The sequence below is a fragment of the Mesoplodon densirostris genome, chromosome 6 (assembly GCF_025265405.1).
Source record: "Mesoplodon densirostris isolate mMesDen1 chromosome 6, mMesDen1 primary haplotype, whole genome shotgun sequence".
NCBI lineage: Eukaryota > Metazoa > Chordata > Mammalia > Artiodactyla > Ziphiidae > Mesoplodon > Mesoplodon densirostris.
The window spans coordinates 20096399-20110444 of record NC_082666.1 but is presented as its reverse complement, the minus strand read 5'-3'; positions in this window follow the sequence as shown (position 1 = coordinate 20110444).

The window sequence follows — 14046 nt, the reverse complement described above, 5'->3', positions numbered from 1 at the left end:
TGGGCGGGGCTTCCTGGGAAGAGCGTGAATAATTACAAGGAGGGGCACTAGGGCATCATCCCCAGGCTCTGCTCATCTGGAAGAGTGAGTGAAGATGAGTTTCTAGCCAGAACCATTACCAGGGCTTCCACGGAAACTTCTATCTTCTGGCAGTTTGAGTATGATCCCACCAAACTCCCTGGCCTTTGAGCCCACGAAGCAGCAGTTTGCTCTTCAACTTGTCCCACTGCTGGGCCTTTGCTCGTGCTGCTCCCTTTGCCTGAAATTCTCTTCTTCTCCCTTCTGCCTGTCCCAATTTCTACCCATTTTTATTTTATTTTTTTTGCGGTACGCGGGCCTCTCACTGCTGTGGCCTCTCCCGTTGCGGAGCACAGGCTCCGGACGCGCAGGCTCAGCGGCCATGGCTCACGGGCCCAGCCGCTCCGCGGCATGTGGGATCTTCCCGGATCGGGGCACAAACCCGTGTCTCCTGCATCGGCAGGCGGACTCTCAACCACTGCGCCACCAGGGAAGCCCCCAAATCCAGGATTTGAATTCCGCACCCCCCAGAGCCTGAGAGTAGGGGCCTCCCAGCCAGGAGAAGCCAAGAGGCCTCTCTCGGGACAGCCATCCTGCCTCACTCTGCAGCCACTCCAGCCCCTGTGGTGGGTGAGCCCATGGCCCCTAGGGGCGGAGAGAACGGGTTATTTCCAGCCTGGTACTTAAGGGCTGGCCAGGGAGTGGGGTGTGGGCTGGCCAGAGGCTTCTGTGTTCCTGAGAGGGTCTGGCCTTTGCTGCTGAGACCTAGGCAGGGGGTCAGGGATTTCTGTCCAAGCCATCTAGGCTAGCCAAAGCTGGGCAGGCCACCCCTCCCCCAAAAGGTAAGATGTAGGTAGCCAAGACACACACAGGCGGCTCATTCAATCCCCTCCAGCTCAGCTGACCCCGTCCTGGGCCGTGGGCCAGGCTGGGTACTTCCTGGGCTGCTCCCGAGAGATGGGAAGAGCAGGCAGCCGTCCTGATAGGGGCCTGAAGCAGCCACAGAGGCCTGAAGATCAATGAAAAGCCAACACGTTATGCTCTGAACACCTACTCTGTGCCATCCTTCCTCCCAGCAGGTCTGGGAAATTGCCACCCATCACAGATCCCTCTCCCCCTAGCGTGTGGAATGCTATTGCCACCCTGACCCCTTGCAAAGCACTAAATACTTCCTGCCTCAGGACCTTAGCACGTGCTGTTCCCTCTGCTGAGAGCACCCTTCCTTCAGCTCCTCACGTGGTTGGCTCCTCTGTCTTCAGGTTTAAATTTAAAAGCTCACCTCTCAGTGATGTCTTCCCTGACTCCCCTGGCTAATAAGTTCCCTCCAACATCCCCCCGACTCCCCACCACAACTTGTCTCTCTCCCTCCTCTGCTTCCTCCTCAGCATTTGAATTTAATTTTTAATCTACTTGTTGATGGTCTCTCTCCCCCATGAGGGCAAGGACAAAGTCTGTTTTATTAACCATCATGTCCCCAAGGTCCAGCAGACAGCCAGACAGTTTGGAAAAACATTCAACACATGAACGAATGGAAAGGAAGTGAAGCCGTTTGCCCACGTCCTCACTGGAGGCATCATCAGTTGAAGATGTGGTTCTGCCTCTCTCCAAGTTGCCACCCTGCCCCCGTGAGCAAGCGCAGTGATCACACCACATTCTCTGCGGTGGTTCTTCCTCAGCCCCAGAGGCACGTCCTTTACACGTGGGGCTCTGCGCCCTCACAGGCCCTCCAGCCTCTGCTTGCATATCGCCAAAAGACAGCGAGCTCACCCCATCCATTGCAATATTAGACGATCCCTTTCAGTGCCGTGTGACCTTCCGAATGACAGAACAGGCTGTTCTTCACAAGTTCTCAAATGCTGAAGAGGAAGAAGTTCTGTCACTAGCACAAGGCTTTGGACTTTGACAATGCACTTTTCTGTTTGTTCATTTATTTCCTGAGCCCCAACCACGGGCCAGGCCTGTGGTCACCAAGTAGGGAACAAAATAGCCTTGGTGGCTCAATGATGTTTCAGGTCTGTGATGGCCTGTGAGCCATAGAACAGCGCTGGTGGTGGCAGAGGGGCACGTGCCGTAGATCGGATGCTTCTGAAACCTCACTGTGCACACATATCCCCCGGGGATCTTAAGATGCAGATTCTGCTCCAGCGCATCCGGCCAGAGAATCTGTATCTCTCAAGCGATGCTGCTGCTCCGGTGCGTGGACCACACTTTGAGTGACAGGGTGTAGACCCAACTGACAAATAAGAACCGTGAGGCCCAGAGTGAGTAAGGGACTTGCCTAGAGTCACCTGGCCCGGCAGCAGGGGCTGAGGAGGGAGCGTCCGGCTCCCCTGGCCAGGGCTCCAGCATTCACGGTGCAGGCTGGGCTCAGTGTGTCTTTGTGAGATGCAGTATACCTGGACTCACCCGGGCTGCCCGCCCCTGCCCATGAATAGTGGGCCTCTTTCCTTCCTGCACCAGGCTGGCGGGCGCACGCCCACAGACGCCCCCTCCCCTGCACACATACTCACACACACTCACACACCCTGGCCAGCCCGGCTGCCCTCCCTATTTGGGGAAAGTCAACAAGGGCATTTGAAAAGTCTTTCTGTGTGGAGAATCTGTTTGTATAGGGGGAGGAAACAGAGAGCTGGCCAATAGGTAGAAATATTAATGAAGCTTGTTATAAAGGGCCCATTCACGGCTCTCCGAGTAAATAGGGCTCTTGTCGGGCTGCCACGTTATCTGCCAAGTTCAAGAATGTGGTTTGAAAAAATAGAATTTAAAGGGCTGAGGTGGAGCCTTAAATGGCCAGCCTGCTGGAACTGGAGCCAACGACAGGAGGAGCTTCTGCTGAGGGGCTGGGGGCAGCGGGGTGCTGTGTCTTGGGGTGAGGGGTGAGGGGCTGCCCAGGAGAAGGGCGGAGGAGGAGCCGCTGGTGTGCGGAGCTCAGAGAGCATCCCACCCACCGTCCACCATCCACCGTCCACTGGCGTGGAAGGCCTGGTGCCGTCCCTGCTTCCCGTTGGTATCTGGCCCGGGGCTTGCAGTTCTTCTGTTCGGCCCCCCACATGGTGACGCGGGTCAGGAATAGAGTGTTTTAATCCCAGCTACCTTAACTCCTCTGGGAATTTTGCCCCTTGGGGTGTTGGTAATGGGGTGTCTGAGTGGCAGGAAGAGAGCTTTTTAGTAACTTTCAGCCATACTGCAGCACTGCTCCACAAAGCACAGCCATTTTCCCCCGCCCCCTAAACTCTACCTTGCAAATTGTTACCCAAACAACATATGAGAAAGAGCATAAAAGACTCAGACCCTCAATCCACTCAGCTCACACAGGGCAAATTCTGGGCTCAGAGGAGGAGAGTGACCCACTCAAGGTCACTCGGCAAGTCTTTAGCAGAACTGGGGCTTGCTTCCACCAGTTCCTTGTTGCACCAGGTCCCCAGGACTGCGGTCGGTGCCTGGCCCAGAGGAGGTACCTTGGCATTTCAAGTGCACAATGTTTTATTTTTAGCCCCTGACTTAAAGCAACTTATAAACAAGGGTCCTGTCTTACGCCCCATTTGCCCCTGGCCAGCTGTGCGGCCTTGGGCAGGTGACTTTGCCTCTCTGAGCCTCAGCTTCCCTTTCCATTGTAAAATGGGGTTATTGAGACCAACCCCTCCTGCTGAGAAGACACAAAGAGAGGATGTTGGTGCGGTGCCCAGTGCTGTGCCAGGCCCTCGGTGGGTGGCCCAGGACAGTGGCTGTGAGTGTTTCTTTTTCTGTCCCAGCCTGCGGTACAAGTGTAGAGTCTCCAGGAAGACTGTTCCCTGGCCTCTAGGTTTCAGGACATGGTTTCTGCTTGGGTCCTAGAAGGCTGCCCCATGCTGAGGGTCATAGGAAGCTGGTAAATTGGGAGTCAGGGGCTTCTGCAGCACAGCCACACCTGAGTGTGAACTATCGCGAGGGTCTGAGAAAAGGCCCTGCAGGAAGCCCTGGCAAGCGGCTGACCTTCCATCCCCTCTCCGAAATGGCCACCCAGAATCCACCTCTGTCAGACAAGGGTTAACCTACGTGTGGGAGAACATTTACATTGGCTTTTCTTTACAAATAAAAGGGGGGAAATTCCTATAAAGCAAAAAGGAAATAATCAATGCAAAAACTGAATGGAAACATTTTTTTAAAGACTCTGCCAGGAGCTTGCTCTGTGACCTTGAACAGTGGGGAACTTAAGGATATTTGAAATGCAGGGAGCCAGCAACATCCCTTTAAAGGGAGGTGGTGTGGGCTCCCGTCACTAGCACGAGTGTTGGGGCTCACAGCCTCAGGTTCAAACCTGGACTCTGCTTCTCATTGGCTGTGTGACCTTACGCAAATGACAGACCTCTCTGGCCTTCCATTTCTTTGATCTGTACAAGAAAAGAGAAGAGAGGGTTAAAGTGTGTGAAGCCCTGGCACATCGCGGATGCTCGTTAAATGTCAATTTCCTTTCCTTTCTGGGCCTCTTGGCAGGCCGAGGGGAAGCGTCTGACAGGTCTCACCAGCCAGACCTGAGAGAGACCCAGCTCTGCAGGCCTCGGCGCCCGCACAGCAGCTCAACAGCCTGATGCTGACTATGTCTTCACAGCCCTTTACAGTTTGCAAAGCACTTGTCTACTCACCATTAGAGCCTCGCAAGAATCCTGTGAGGTGAGTAGGGCAGTGTTCACTACCCACTGGACTGGACTGAGAGAGGGTAAAAGACTCGAACCCAGAGCTCTTGGGCGTGGCCCAAATCTGTCTTCATCTCTTCATTCCTTCAACAAATATTGGTTGAGGATTATGTGCCAGGCACTGTGCTGAGCATGAGGGATACCGTAGTGAGTGAAAATAGATACAGGTGGATGGGTGACAATTGGATGGATGGATGATAGACTGATAGTGGATAGATGATATTTGGATGATGGATGGATGATGAATGGATGATGGACGGGCGGGGGATGGGTGATGGATGGATGAGTGAATGAAGGAAGAATGGCAAGTTCCTTGAGGACAGGATCCTCGTCTCTTCTTCCCGCCACTGTGTCCCCAATATGCAGGATGGTGCCTGGCACCGAGGAGGAGCTAAAACTTGTCACGTGATATCTTCTTTGGTGGTGTGGACTCAAGAAACAGGCTACACAGATTTCTAGCTGTGTGACCAAGGGGAAGTTACTTAACCTCAGTGTACCTCAGTTTCTTTATCTGTAAAATGGGACTGACAATACTTTATAGGTTGTTGTGAGGATTAAATGAGATAACACATGAAAATCCCTTAGAACAGAACTGTCTGGTGCAGAGTAAGTACCATGTAAGCATTGGTCATTATTACTTTTCTGGTTTTACTCCTGAATTCCCTTCTGTCTCCTTAGGAAGATGATAAATTCTTTGAAGGCAGGGCTCTGGGTGCCCCACCTGGGAAGCCTCCTAGGAGAAGCGTCTGTTGATGCTGTGGTTCAGAGAGGGGAAGCTGTTGAGTCCAAATCAAGGTCAGAGAAGTCCAGGGTACACACTCCACCGGGGCCAAAGGTAGAGCTGGCCCCTGGCTGAGGGGGGAAGGATGGCAGAATGGTCAGAGCTCTGGGCTGGGAGATAAAAGATCACATGTCCATTCTGGCCCTGCCATGGCCCTCCCTCCTGGGGCCCAGCCTTCTCTCAGCCTGGGTTTCCTCTGTTAGACATCCAGGGAGATAGTCTGTTGTGAACCAGTTGAGTCTCAGACTGAGGAAACATGAATCAAGCTATCTTCAGCTCCTCATCCTCAATTTTCCTTCCTTTGAACAGATTTTTCCGAATCGGAAAAATTGAGCCTTTGCTAGCCTTGGGACACACACACACTCTCTTGCGCAGCCGAAGTGCTGTGTCAGCATCAGCTAGTGGTTGAGGATGGCACCAGATGGAGGGCTCATTCGTGCCACCGAGCAGGGCCCAGGGTCCCCCCGGGTCAGCTCCCCAGAGCACACAGGCTGAGCTTTCTCTTTGAGGGCCACCGACAATCCCACCTTGTCCTAGCCCTGCGATTTTTAGGAGCCAGTGGTTGACACAAGTTCCCGCTCGGCGTGGGCTCGTGGGACCGTGGGCTCCACTAGACGCCAAGAGCCACAGAGAGCGCTCCCGCCCGCCTGCCCCTCACTCTGTAAGTGAGTCACTGGGGTTTGGAGTGGGCCACCCTGGGGGTGGCTCCTTGTTGGAATAAGACAGTCACCTTCGAACAGAGCAGGCAAAGATGGCATGCCAAACCCTTAGCTTGGCAAAGCTTCTGCCCAGAGGGCACCAAGGTACCTCCTTCTAGCCAAGGAATTGCAGGCACTCGGGCTGGCATGGCCCTCTGGGAGCCGTGATCCCAGCTCCTCCAGATTGAGAGGGGAGTCAATGAGGCCATGACACACAGCAAGTCAATGGCAGAGCTAGAACCCTGGAGACCAGGTTCACGGGCATCTCCTGCTCCCCTGCGGTTCTTCTGCTAAAGGAAAGGGAGCAGCTGAGGGCCTCCCTGGCTGCTAAAGCTGACTCCTGGCTGGTCTTCTGGAAGCCAGGTGGGTGCCTGGACCTCGGGTTTTAGGGGCAGGTTCCTGGGTCTCCCAAGTTTCTAGGGAAGCCAAATGGATGCCCCTTTGGTATGACAGGAAGAGAAAAGGATATGGCATGGAAGAAAGGCCTGGGCTTTGCAGTTGGGCACACCTGGGTCCTGATCTTGGCTCTGCCAGTTACTAGCAGGATAAGCACAGGCCACTTACCTCCTCTGAGCCTCAGCTTCCTCATCTACACAATGTGGTAACTTGTCACCTACACGGTGGGTCATGATGTCAAGTGTCTGGCACATCGTAGGCACTTAATAAATGGTACCTATGGCAATAGCAATGAGTTCCGCTCCAACTGGCTCAGGCAGCCTCAGTGGAGGGCATGACTGGGACAGGACCTGGGCTTTTTAGATGATGGGGCACTAGGGTGACGTGCAGGCACTGGAGGACTGGAGGACTGTCCTTTCAGCACAGGCAGGAGAGCCCTGGGGCTGAAAGCCTGGGGGCCTGCCTGGGTTTCCAACCTGCAGGAGAAAAAGTGGGGAAATCTCAGCGCTCTCTTGGACTCAGGCTCCCTATCTGTGCAGTGGGTGTTGGAACAGCAAACGAAGGTCACTGCTGAAAACTCCAGGTTGGCCCAGCTGGCAGGGTGAGGACAACACCCACACTGGGCCTGCTTCCTGCCTAAACGGACGTTGTTTGAGGAGGTAGAGACTCAACCCAGGGCATCTAAGACAGGAGGCAGGTGAGCGGGCGGGTAGGAAGGAAGGGACCGGACTAGGCTGAGCCTGGCAGAGCAGGGCTACTCTCTCAGGTCCCCGGGCTGATCGTGCAACTGGCTGTGAGGGCCCAGTCTTCCTGGGCCAGGCCCAGACACTTAGGACCAAGGGTTCTTGGCAGCAGTGAGGAGAGGGCCTCAGCCCCTCTCTCTCACACTTAGCATCCTGGGCTGCAGCCACCCTGGCTCAGGGCCTGGACCCACTCCCCTGTGTTAGGTCCAAGCAGCCTGCAGGGTCTCCAGGAAGCAGGGGACACTCTGGGAGGCCCTAGGCCTAGTGGGCCAGGCTGCCAGAGGCCTCTCTGCTGCACAGTTAAGGCCACACTGCTGCAGAGTCACCTTCCTACAGTGCAGCTTCATGTCTGCCATCTCCTCAGCTCAAAAACCCTCAGTGGCTCCCCAGTGCCTGGAACCAGCTTCATATTCTGGGGTCTCTGTGGCTCATGGAAGAACTTCCAAGTGTCCCAGAAGCCTTGACCTGGGTGCCAGACATCGGGCATATACATTTGTCAGGGGAGAGTCCTGGAGTTTCATCAGATTCACATAAAAAGCCACCGCCCCACGGGCTGAAGTCCAGGCTCTTGGTCAGCACTCAAAGCTCTCTCCAAGCTGGCCCCAGGTCTCAACATCTGCCCCTTCTTGTCCCTCCACTCCACTCCCCACCCTCCCTTCCTCGTCTCCCCTCCTGGACGTTTTCCCGGCTACTGGCCCTTGTCCCAGGCCCCACAGCATCATCGAGGCCCCCTCCCTTACAGCGGTTCTCAGAACCGTCCTCTCCTCCACCCATGGTTTTCACGGGGCTTAGACTTTGCCCTTGCCTGCCCGGACCTTTGCAGTAGCCTCCTGTGTGCTTGCCCTGCCCTCCCCTCCTCCAGCCTACCTGCCAGCCCTGCTGTGTCACTCTCCTACCCAGATCCCTTCTCTGTCCCAGATGAGTTGGATGATAGGGCAGAGGGGAAATGGAGGAGAAGGAGGAAGGCGAGGAGGGAGAGGAAGAGGAGGGAGAGGAGGAGAGGCAGAAATGAGAGAGAAACAGGCAGGGAGAGAGAGAGGCCTTGCACAGGAGAGAGACATGCAGGAGAGGCAGAAACGGGGAGATACATGGGGAGAGACTGACAAGAAAAGATAGGGAGGGAAACAGGATATAGAGACACAGAGAGCTATATAGTGAGAAACAGAAAGAGACAGAGAGATGCAAAGCAAGGCCAGCAGAGACAGAGATAGAGAAATACAGAGACCGCAGCCAGAGAGGGCTGGAGCCAGAAGCCAGGCAGAGAGAAAAGGAGATTTGAGCCCGGGGGTGCCCTCGGCCGGTGCTAGAGAAGTGGCTTTCCAGTGCCTTCCATCTCTGGAGTCCTGCTTCTCCTCCCCTCCTCAGAGCAACTGATCCTCACTGGGGAGCAAAGGAGCAGGGCCTGGTACCCGATCCTGCCGCCTGGTGGCTGCCCGCCCCCCCCACACACACTGGAGGCTCTGGCCTGGCTCCCTAAGACACGTGTAAAAGGCTTCCCCATCATCACCCTCCAACCCTCTGTCCGTTAAGAAGTGACTGTGGGCTGGGCTGGGGGCATCACAGAGTTTTAGAATTTAGGGACCTCCAGGTTCAGAAAGTCCACCTGGCTGTCAGATAAGCTGTGTGGTACTGGCCCAGGACCTTAACCTCTCTGGGCCTCTGGGGAAGTCAAAGGGCAGATTCAGTGTTGTCTGCGAGGGACATTGAGAGGGCTTGGGTTACACCCTCTCAACCCACCTGCTCCCAACTCCCTCCCAACCCCGGTCCCACTTGAGGCTGATCTTGTTTCACCGTATCTATGACCACTGCTCTGGAAGGCGGGAGAAGAAAGAGTTGGGGTGAAAGCTCTGGCCATTTCCCTGGGGAGCACGCGGCCCCGGGCTGATCTCACATTCCAGCTTCACCTCTGCGTTGGTCTCCGCCTCAGCATCTGAGATGGGAATTAAGTTACCTGTCGCCAGAAAGAGCCTGGTTAACTGTTCTTTGCCCAGGAGGATGGCCTGGTCCTTGCAAAGCCAGGGTCCTGTTGGGAAACTTGGCAGGAGGATGGAAGAACAGCAAAAATAATTGTAACAATAGCTAGCAATCCACTGAGCTCTCACCTGCTATTCTACCTAGCATTGTCCATCCTGGTCTCAGTCACAAGACCATGCGACATGGGTGCTCAGATTCTCCCTGCTGAGAGTTAGGGAGATTGAGGCTTGGGGAAAATGGTGGTGACATTCAACTCCAGACAGCCAGACTTCAGAGCACTCTTATCCCTTTAAAGGGCATGACAAGAGGGACACCCTTGTTGGTGCCACACCCATCCAGGCAACACTGCTATGGGCCCAGCCCAGGGCTGGGGACCAGGAGGCAGGATCCAGCAGTCCCACCTTTAAGTGCTCACCACCCAATGAGAACAAAGACAGTTACCCAATGGGCAGAGGACTTGCCCCTTCATGAGCACCTACTACATGCCAGCCTCTGTGGAACGCAGCTCAAGTACAGGCTCGGCACATCGCCTGGGTTTGGATTTGTGATATACGACTTATCAACTGTGTGACCTTTGGCAAGTTACTTAACCTCTCTGTGCCTCAGCTTCCTCTTCTGTAAATGTTTCCTTGAGTTGTTGTGAGGATGAAACGTACTGATTCTTAGAGGGGTCTCAGAGCCGTGCCTGGCATGTGCTGAGGGCTTAGGCCTGTTACCCACCATCTTCTTCATCACCATCATCATCTTCTCTATCAGCACTTTTTGGAGACCATCCTGTTTAATCATCCCAGTAATTCTGTAAGGTTGGCAAGATTATCCCCATCTTATAGATGAGGAAACTGAGGCCCAGAAAGGTAAAATGACTTGCGGTAAATTAGTAAAAGGCTGAACTAAGATTTGAACCCAGGACCGTAGAAACATGGCCTGTGTTTTTAACCATCTTGTGTGTCAGAGAAAAAACTCTTCCTTCCTTTTTCTCTTTTCCTCCCTTCCGTCCTTCCTTCCTTCCTTCCTCCGTCCCTCCCTCCCTCCCTTTCTTTTCTCTCCCTCTCCCTCTCTCTCTGTCTTTCTTTCTTTCCTTTATTCAAGGAATATTTATTGAGCATCTTCTACATGCCAAGTCCTGGGCTGGGGCTGGAATTCCTGTGCTGACCCCGGAGACCAGAGAAATGTTTTCTGCTCCATTCTGGCTGGCTGGACCTGGGCCTCCTCCCACCTCCCTGGCTGCAGCTGCAAAGGGAAGAAAGCTTGGATTGGGCCCTGAAAGGTGGTGGTGGTGGGGGGGGACAGGCGTGGGAGGTACCGGTTGGGAGGCAGGCTCCCTGCCTGTGACACACAGCCTCCCTCTGTGTCCCACCGGCTCTGTTTACCTTCATGAGAAAGTGCACTTGTCCAGCCCTGGGTTAATGAGGTAAGACTTCATCTAGTAGATCCTGTGGAAGGATGTCTGGGAGGAAAGGGACGGGCAACAGGGGGCACAGAAAGAGAAGACTCAAGGCCCAGGAAGCAGACGCCTTTACCAAGGTCTGCTTGTGCCTGTGGGGGTCCCTGGGGGGCCGGAGTGAGAGGAGCCTGGACCAGTCCTCAGTCCTCTGCAAGGTGGGGTGGGAGCATATAAGAGGGGCTGCCAAGTCCTCCAACGTGGGTCGTCTCAGCCCCAATCATCAGCCCTCTGCTCACATATCCCTTCCTTCTAGAACCTTCTCAGACTGGCTCCAGGGCCTTCAACTGGGTTCCCACAGCCCCTTGAGCCCCTGCTGATCGCTTGTCACACAGACCAGAACTGCCCGGTTATTTCCCTGCCCCATTCTCACCTCTGGGCTTTGGTGCTTCTGTTTCCTCTCCTTGGAACTCTCTGCCCCTGTTTAGCTCCCTCACCTTACCCAGGCTCTCTTCAAATGTCACCTCCTCAGAGGGGCCTTCCCTGACCACCCTATCTAAACTAGGCTTGTGGTGATTTTCAAAACATGGCTGCAAATTTTCTGACCCTCTTCCAAGCAAGAGGTGGGGTCTCTGTCACTTCTCTTTGATTCTGGGTGGGCTTGTGACTGCTTTGACCCATAGTGTACGGTGGAAGGGACACAACGGGACTTCAGAGGCTAGGCTGTGAAAGACCATGGAGCTTCTGCCTTTTTGCTGGAACGCTTGTTCTTAGAGCCTTGAACCACCATGGGAAGTGCAACCGCTCCGAGGCCGCCATGCTTGTGAGGAAAGCCAAGCCACGTGGAGAGGTCATATGGGGGTGATCTGGTCAACTGTCCTGGCTGAGCCCCCTTTTTAGTTACCTAAAGCCAAGACACCAGACATGTTATATTAGCTTCTAATTGCTACTGTGTTTTCAAATTACTGCCAACTCAGTGGCTTACGATAATGCAAATTTGTTCTCCTAACACTTCTGGAGGTCAAGTCTCAAATGGATCTCACTGGGCTAAAATCAACCTGCTGGCTGGGCTGCATTCCTTCTGGAGGCTCTGGGGGAAATCCTTGCCTTTTTTCAGCTTCTAGAGGCCGCCTGCGTTCCTTGGCTCATGGCCCCTTCTTCCACCTTCAAAGCTAACAGAGTAGCATCTTCTAACCTCTCTGACTATGTCCCCTGCTTCCCTTGTCACATTTCTTTCTCTGACTTTCTTGCCTCCCTCTTTCCCTTATAAAGACTCTCACTATTCCGTTGGCCCTGTCTGAGTAACCAAGGATACTCTCATCCCTTCAAAATCCTGAATTTAATCACATCTTCAGAGCCTTTTTACCACATAAGGTAGCATACTCACTGGCTCCAGGCATTAGGACGTGCACATCTTTGGTTGGGGGCGACGGGCACTCTTGTGCCTACCACACGCATGAATGGAGATGCTTCCAGATGAGTCCAGCCCCCACCTGCTCACACACACACCCCCACGGCCATTTGAGTCTTCCCAGCCAAGGCCCCAGACCTCAAGGATCTGAGGCAAGCCCTCCCTGCTGTGCTCGGCCCAAATTCCTGACCCACAGGATCTGTGAGCGTAAAAATGGTTGTTGTGTGAACCACCGAGCTTGCGATTGTCTTTGACACAGCAACGGGTAACTTTAACAAGCCTCATTGTTCTCATCATATTCAAACCACTTAGCCTGCTTTGGTTTTTTTCACAGTACTTATAACATTAGCTTATACGTATGTTCATGGGTTTCCTGATCTATTTTCTGTCTCCCCTAACTGGAACATAAGAGCAGGGGAATTAATACTTGTTGCTATGTTGCCAACACCCAACCATGCCTACCAGATGCTTGTTCAACAAATTCATGTCACCCCCATCGACTGTAAGATCCCTGAGGTTAAAAACCAGTCTGTCTTGACAAACACTGGTTTCCCAGAACCCCAGCTGGGTCCCAACACAGCAGAGGGGCTCAGTACATGTTGAACAAGTGACTCTCTCTTTTCCATCTAACTCCTTCCTCCTCGAGAATCATGAAGTCAGAGGGAATTTGGAAGGCACCTCTGAGTTCCTCTTCCTGGGGCTCACAGACTCAATTGCCTACAGGGGCCAGGGGGGAACGTATGTAAACTGGGCCAGTTGAACTGTAAGGCAGTTAGGAGTGCTGAGGCCTGTGGTCGACTGGAAATTGCCCTACCACCCAAGGCATGTCTCGTCTTGTCATTTCCTCCCCCTCTCTGGTCCTCCATCCACTCCCTGCCCTTCCTTGCCCTGCCCTGTGCCCCAGGAGGCTCACTTCTACATGCAGCACGGCCTCACCTTGGCTCCCTTGCCCCCTAACTTCTGAATGGGTTTGGTTTGTGAGGACACCGCTATCGGAGGGCAGGAGGGGAGAGAGGCTGGGGTCTTTGCACCCTCTCTGCCCTGAGCTACTGTAGCTTTGCGATGGCTGCTTTTCTAAGGCTGCACCTCCTGCCCGGCTCCCCTAACCCGTTCCCTCCCCTTGCCCCTTCAGGCTGGGATGGCAAGAGCTTCTCACTGCCCCCGGGTCTTCACCAGCCCCGGCTGATTCCCACAACCCTGCCCAGTCCTCTGTGGATGCCTTGTTCTGAATATTTCCATGGAGAAGTTCCGTTCTATTTTTTTTTTTTAACCACTGTCTCCAGCAGTAGTATCACTAGTTATCAGCTAGTCTTCTCGCCTGGAGCGTTGAATCCTGTCTCAGCTGTGACCCCTTTAGCGTGTGTGCTACCTCCTGCCAGGATCCTGAGTGTGACAACATCTGTAGACCTCATTTGGCCCTGGATTCCGATCCAGTCTCCTAACTGGGCCAGAAGTTTCCCCTCAAGCCCCTGCCAAAGAATCACTGATTTCTGCTTGCGCTGCCCCCCCACCTCTGCCAGGCCTGGCTGATCACCACCCCCCATTTTTATCCGTACGTTGTTTGAAGCTCAAGTTCCTTTTCCGTGTGGGGTGAAATCTCCCTCTGGAGCTTTCCCCAAGGCCACCCAGACCACATGGACTGTTGTACAGGACAGCCCTGCAAGCGGCTGTCCCCACACTGAGATGACTCTGCTTCAGGTCAAACTCCCCTGATCCTTCTCCTGGGCCTCAGAGGACCTCCCGTCTCTCCCCTGTCCCCATTCCCACCTGTGCCCCAACCAAACATACAACATAGACATCTGTTGATTTTGTTCCTGGATGTTGGAGGCCAAGAAGAGGATGAAACATGTCCCCCTTGGGCTGGAATGGATTTTTTTTTTTTTTTTTTTTTTTTTTTTTGGCGGTACGCGGGCCTCTCACTGCTGTGGCCTCTCCCGTTGCGGAGCACAGGCTCCGGACGCGCAGGCTCAG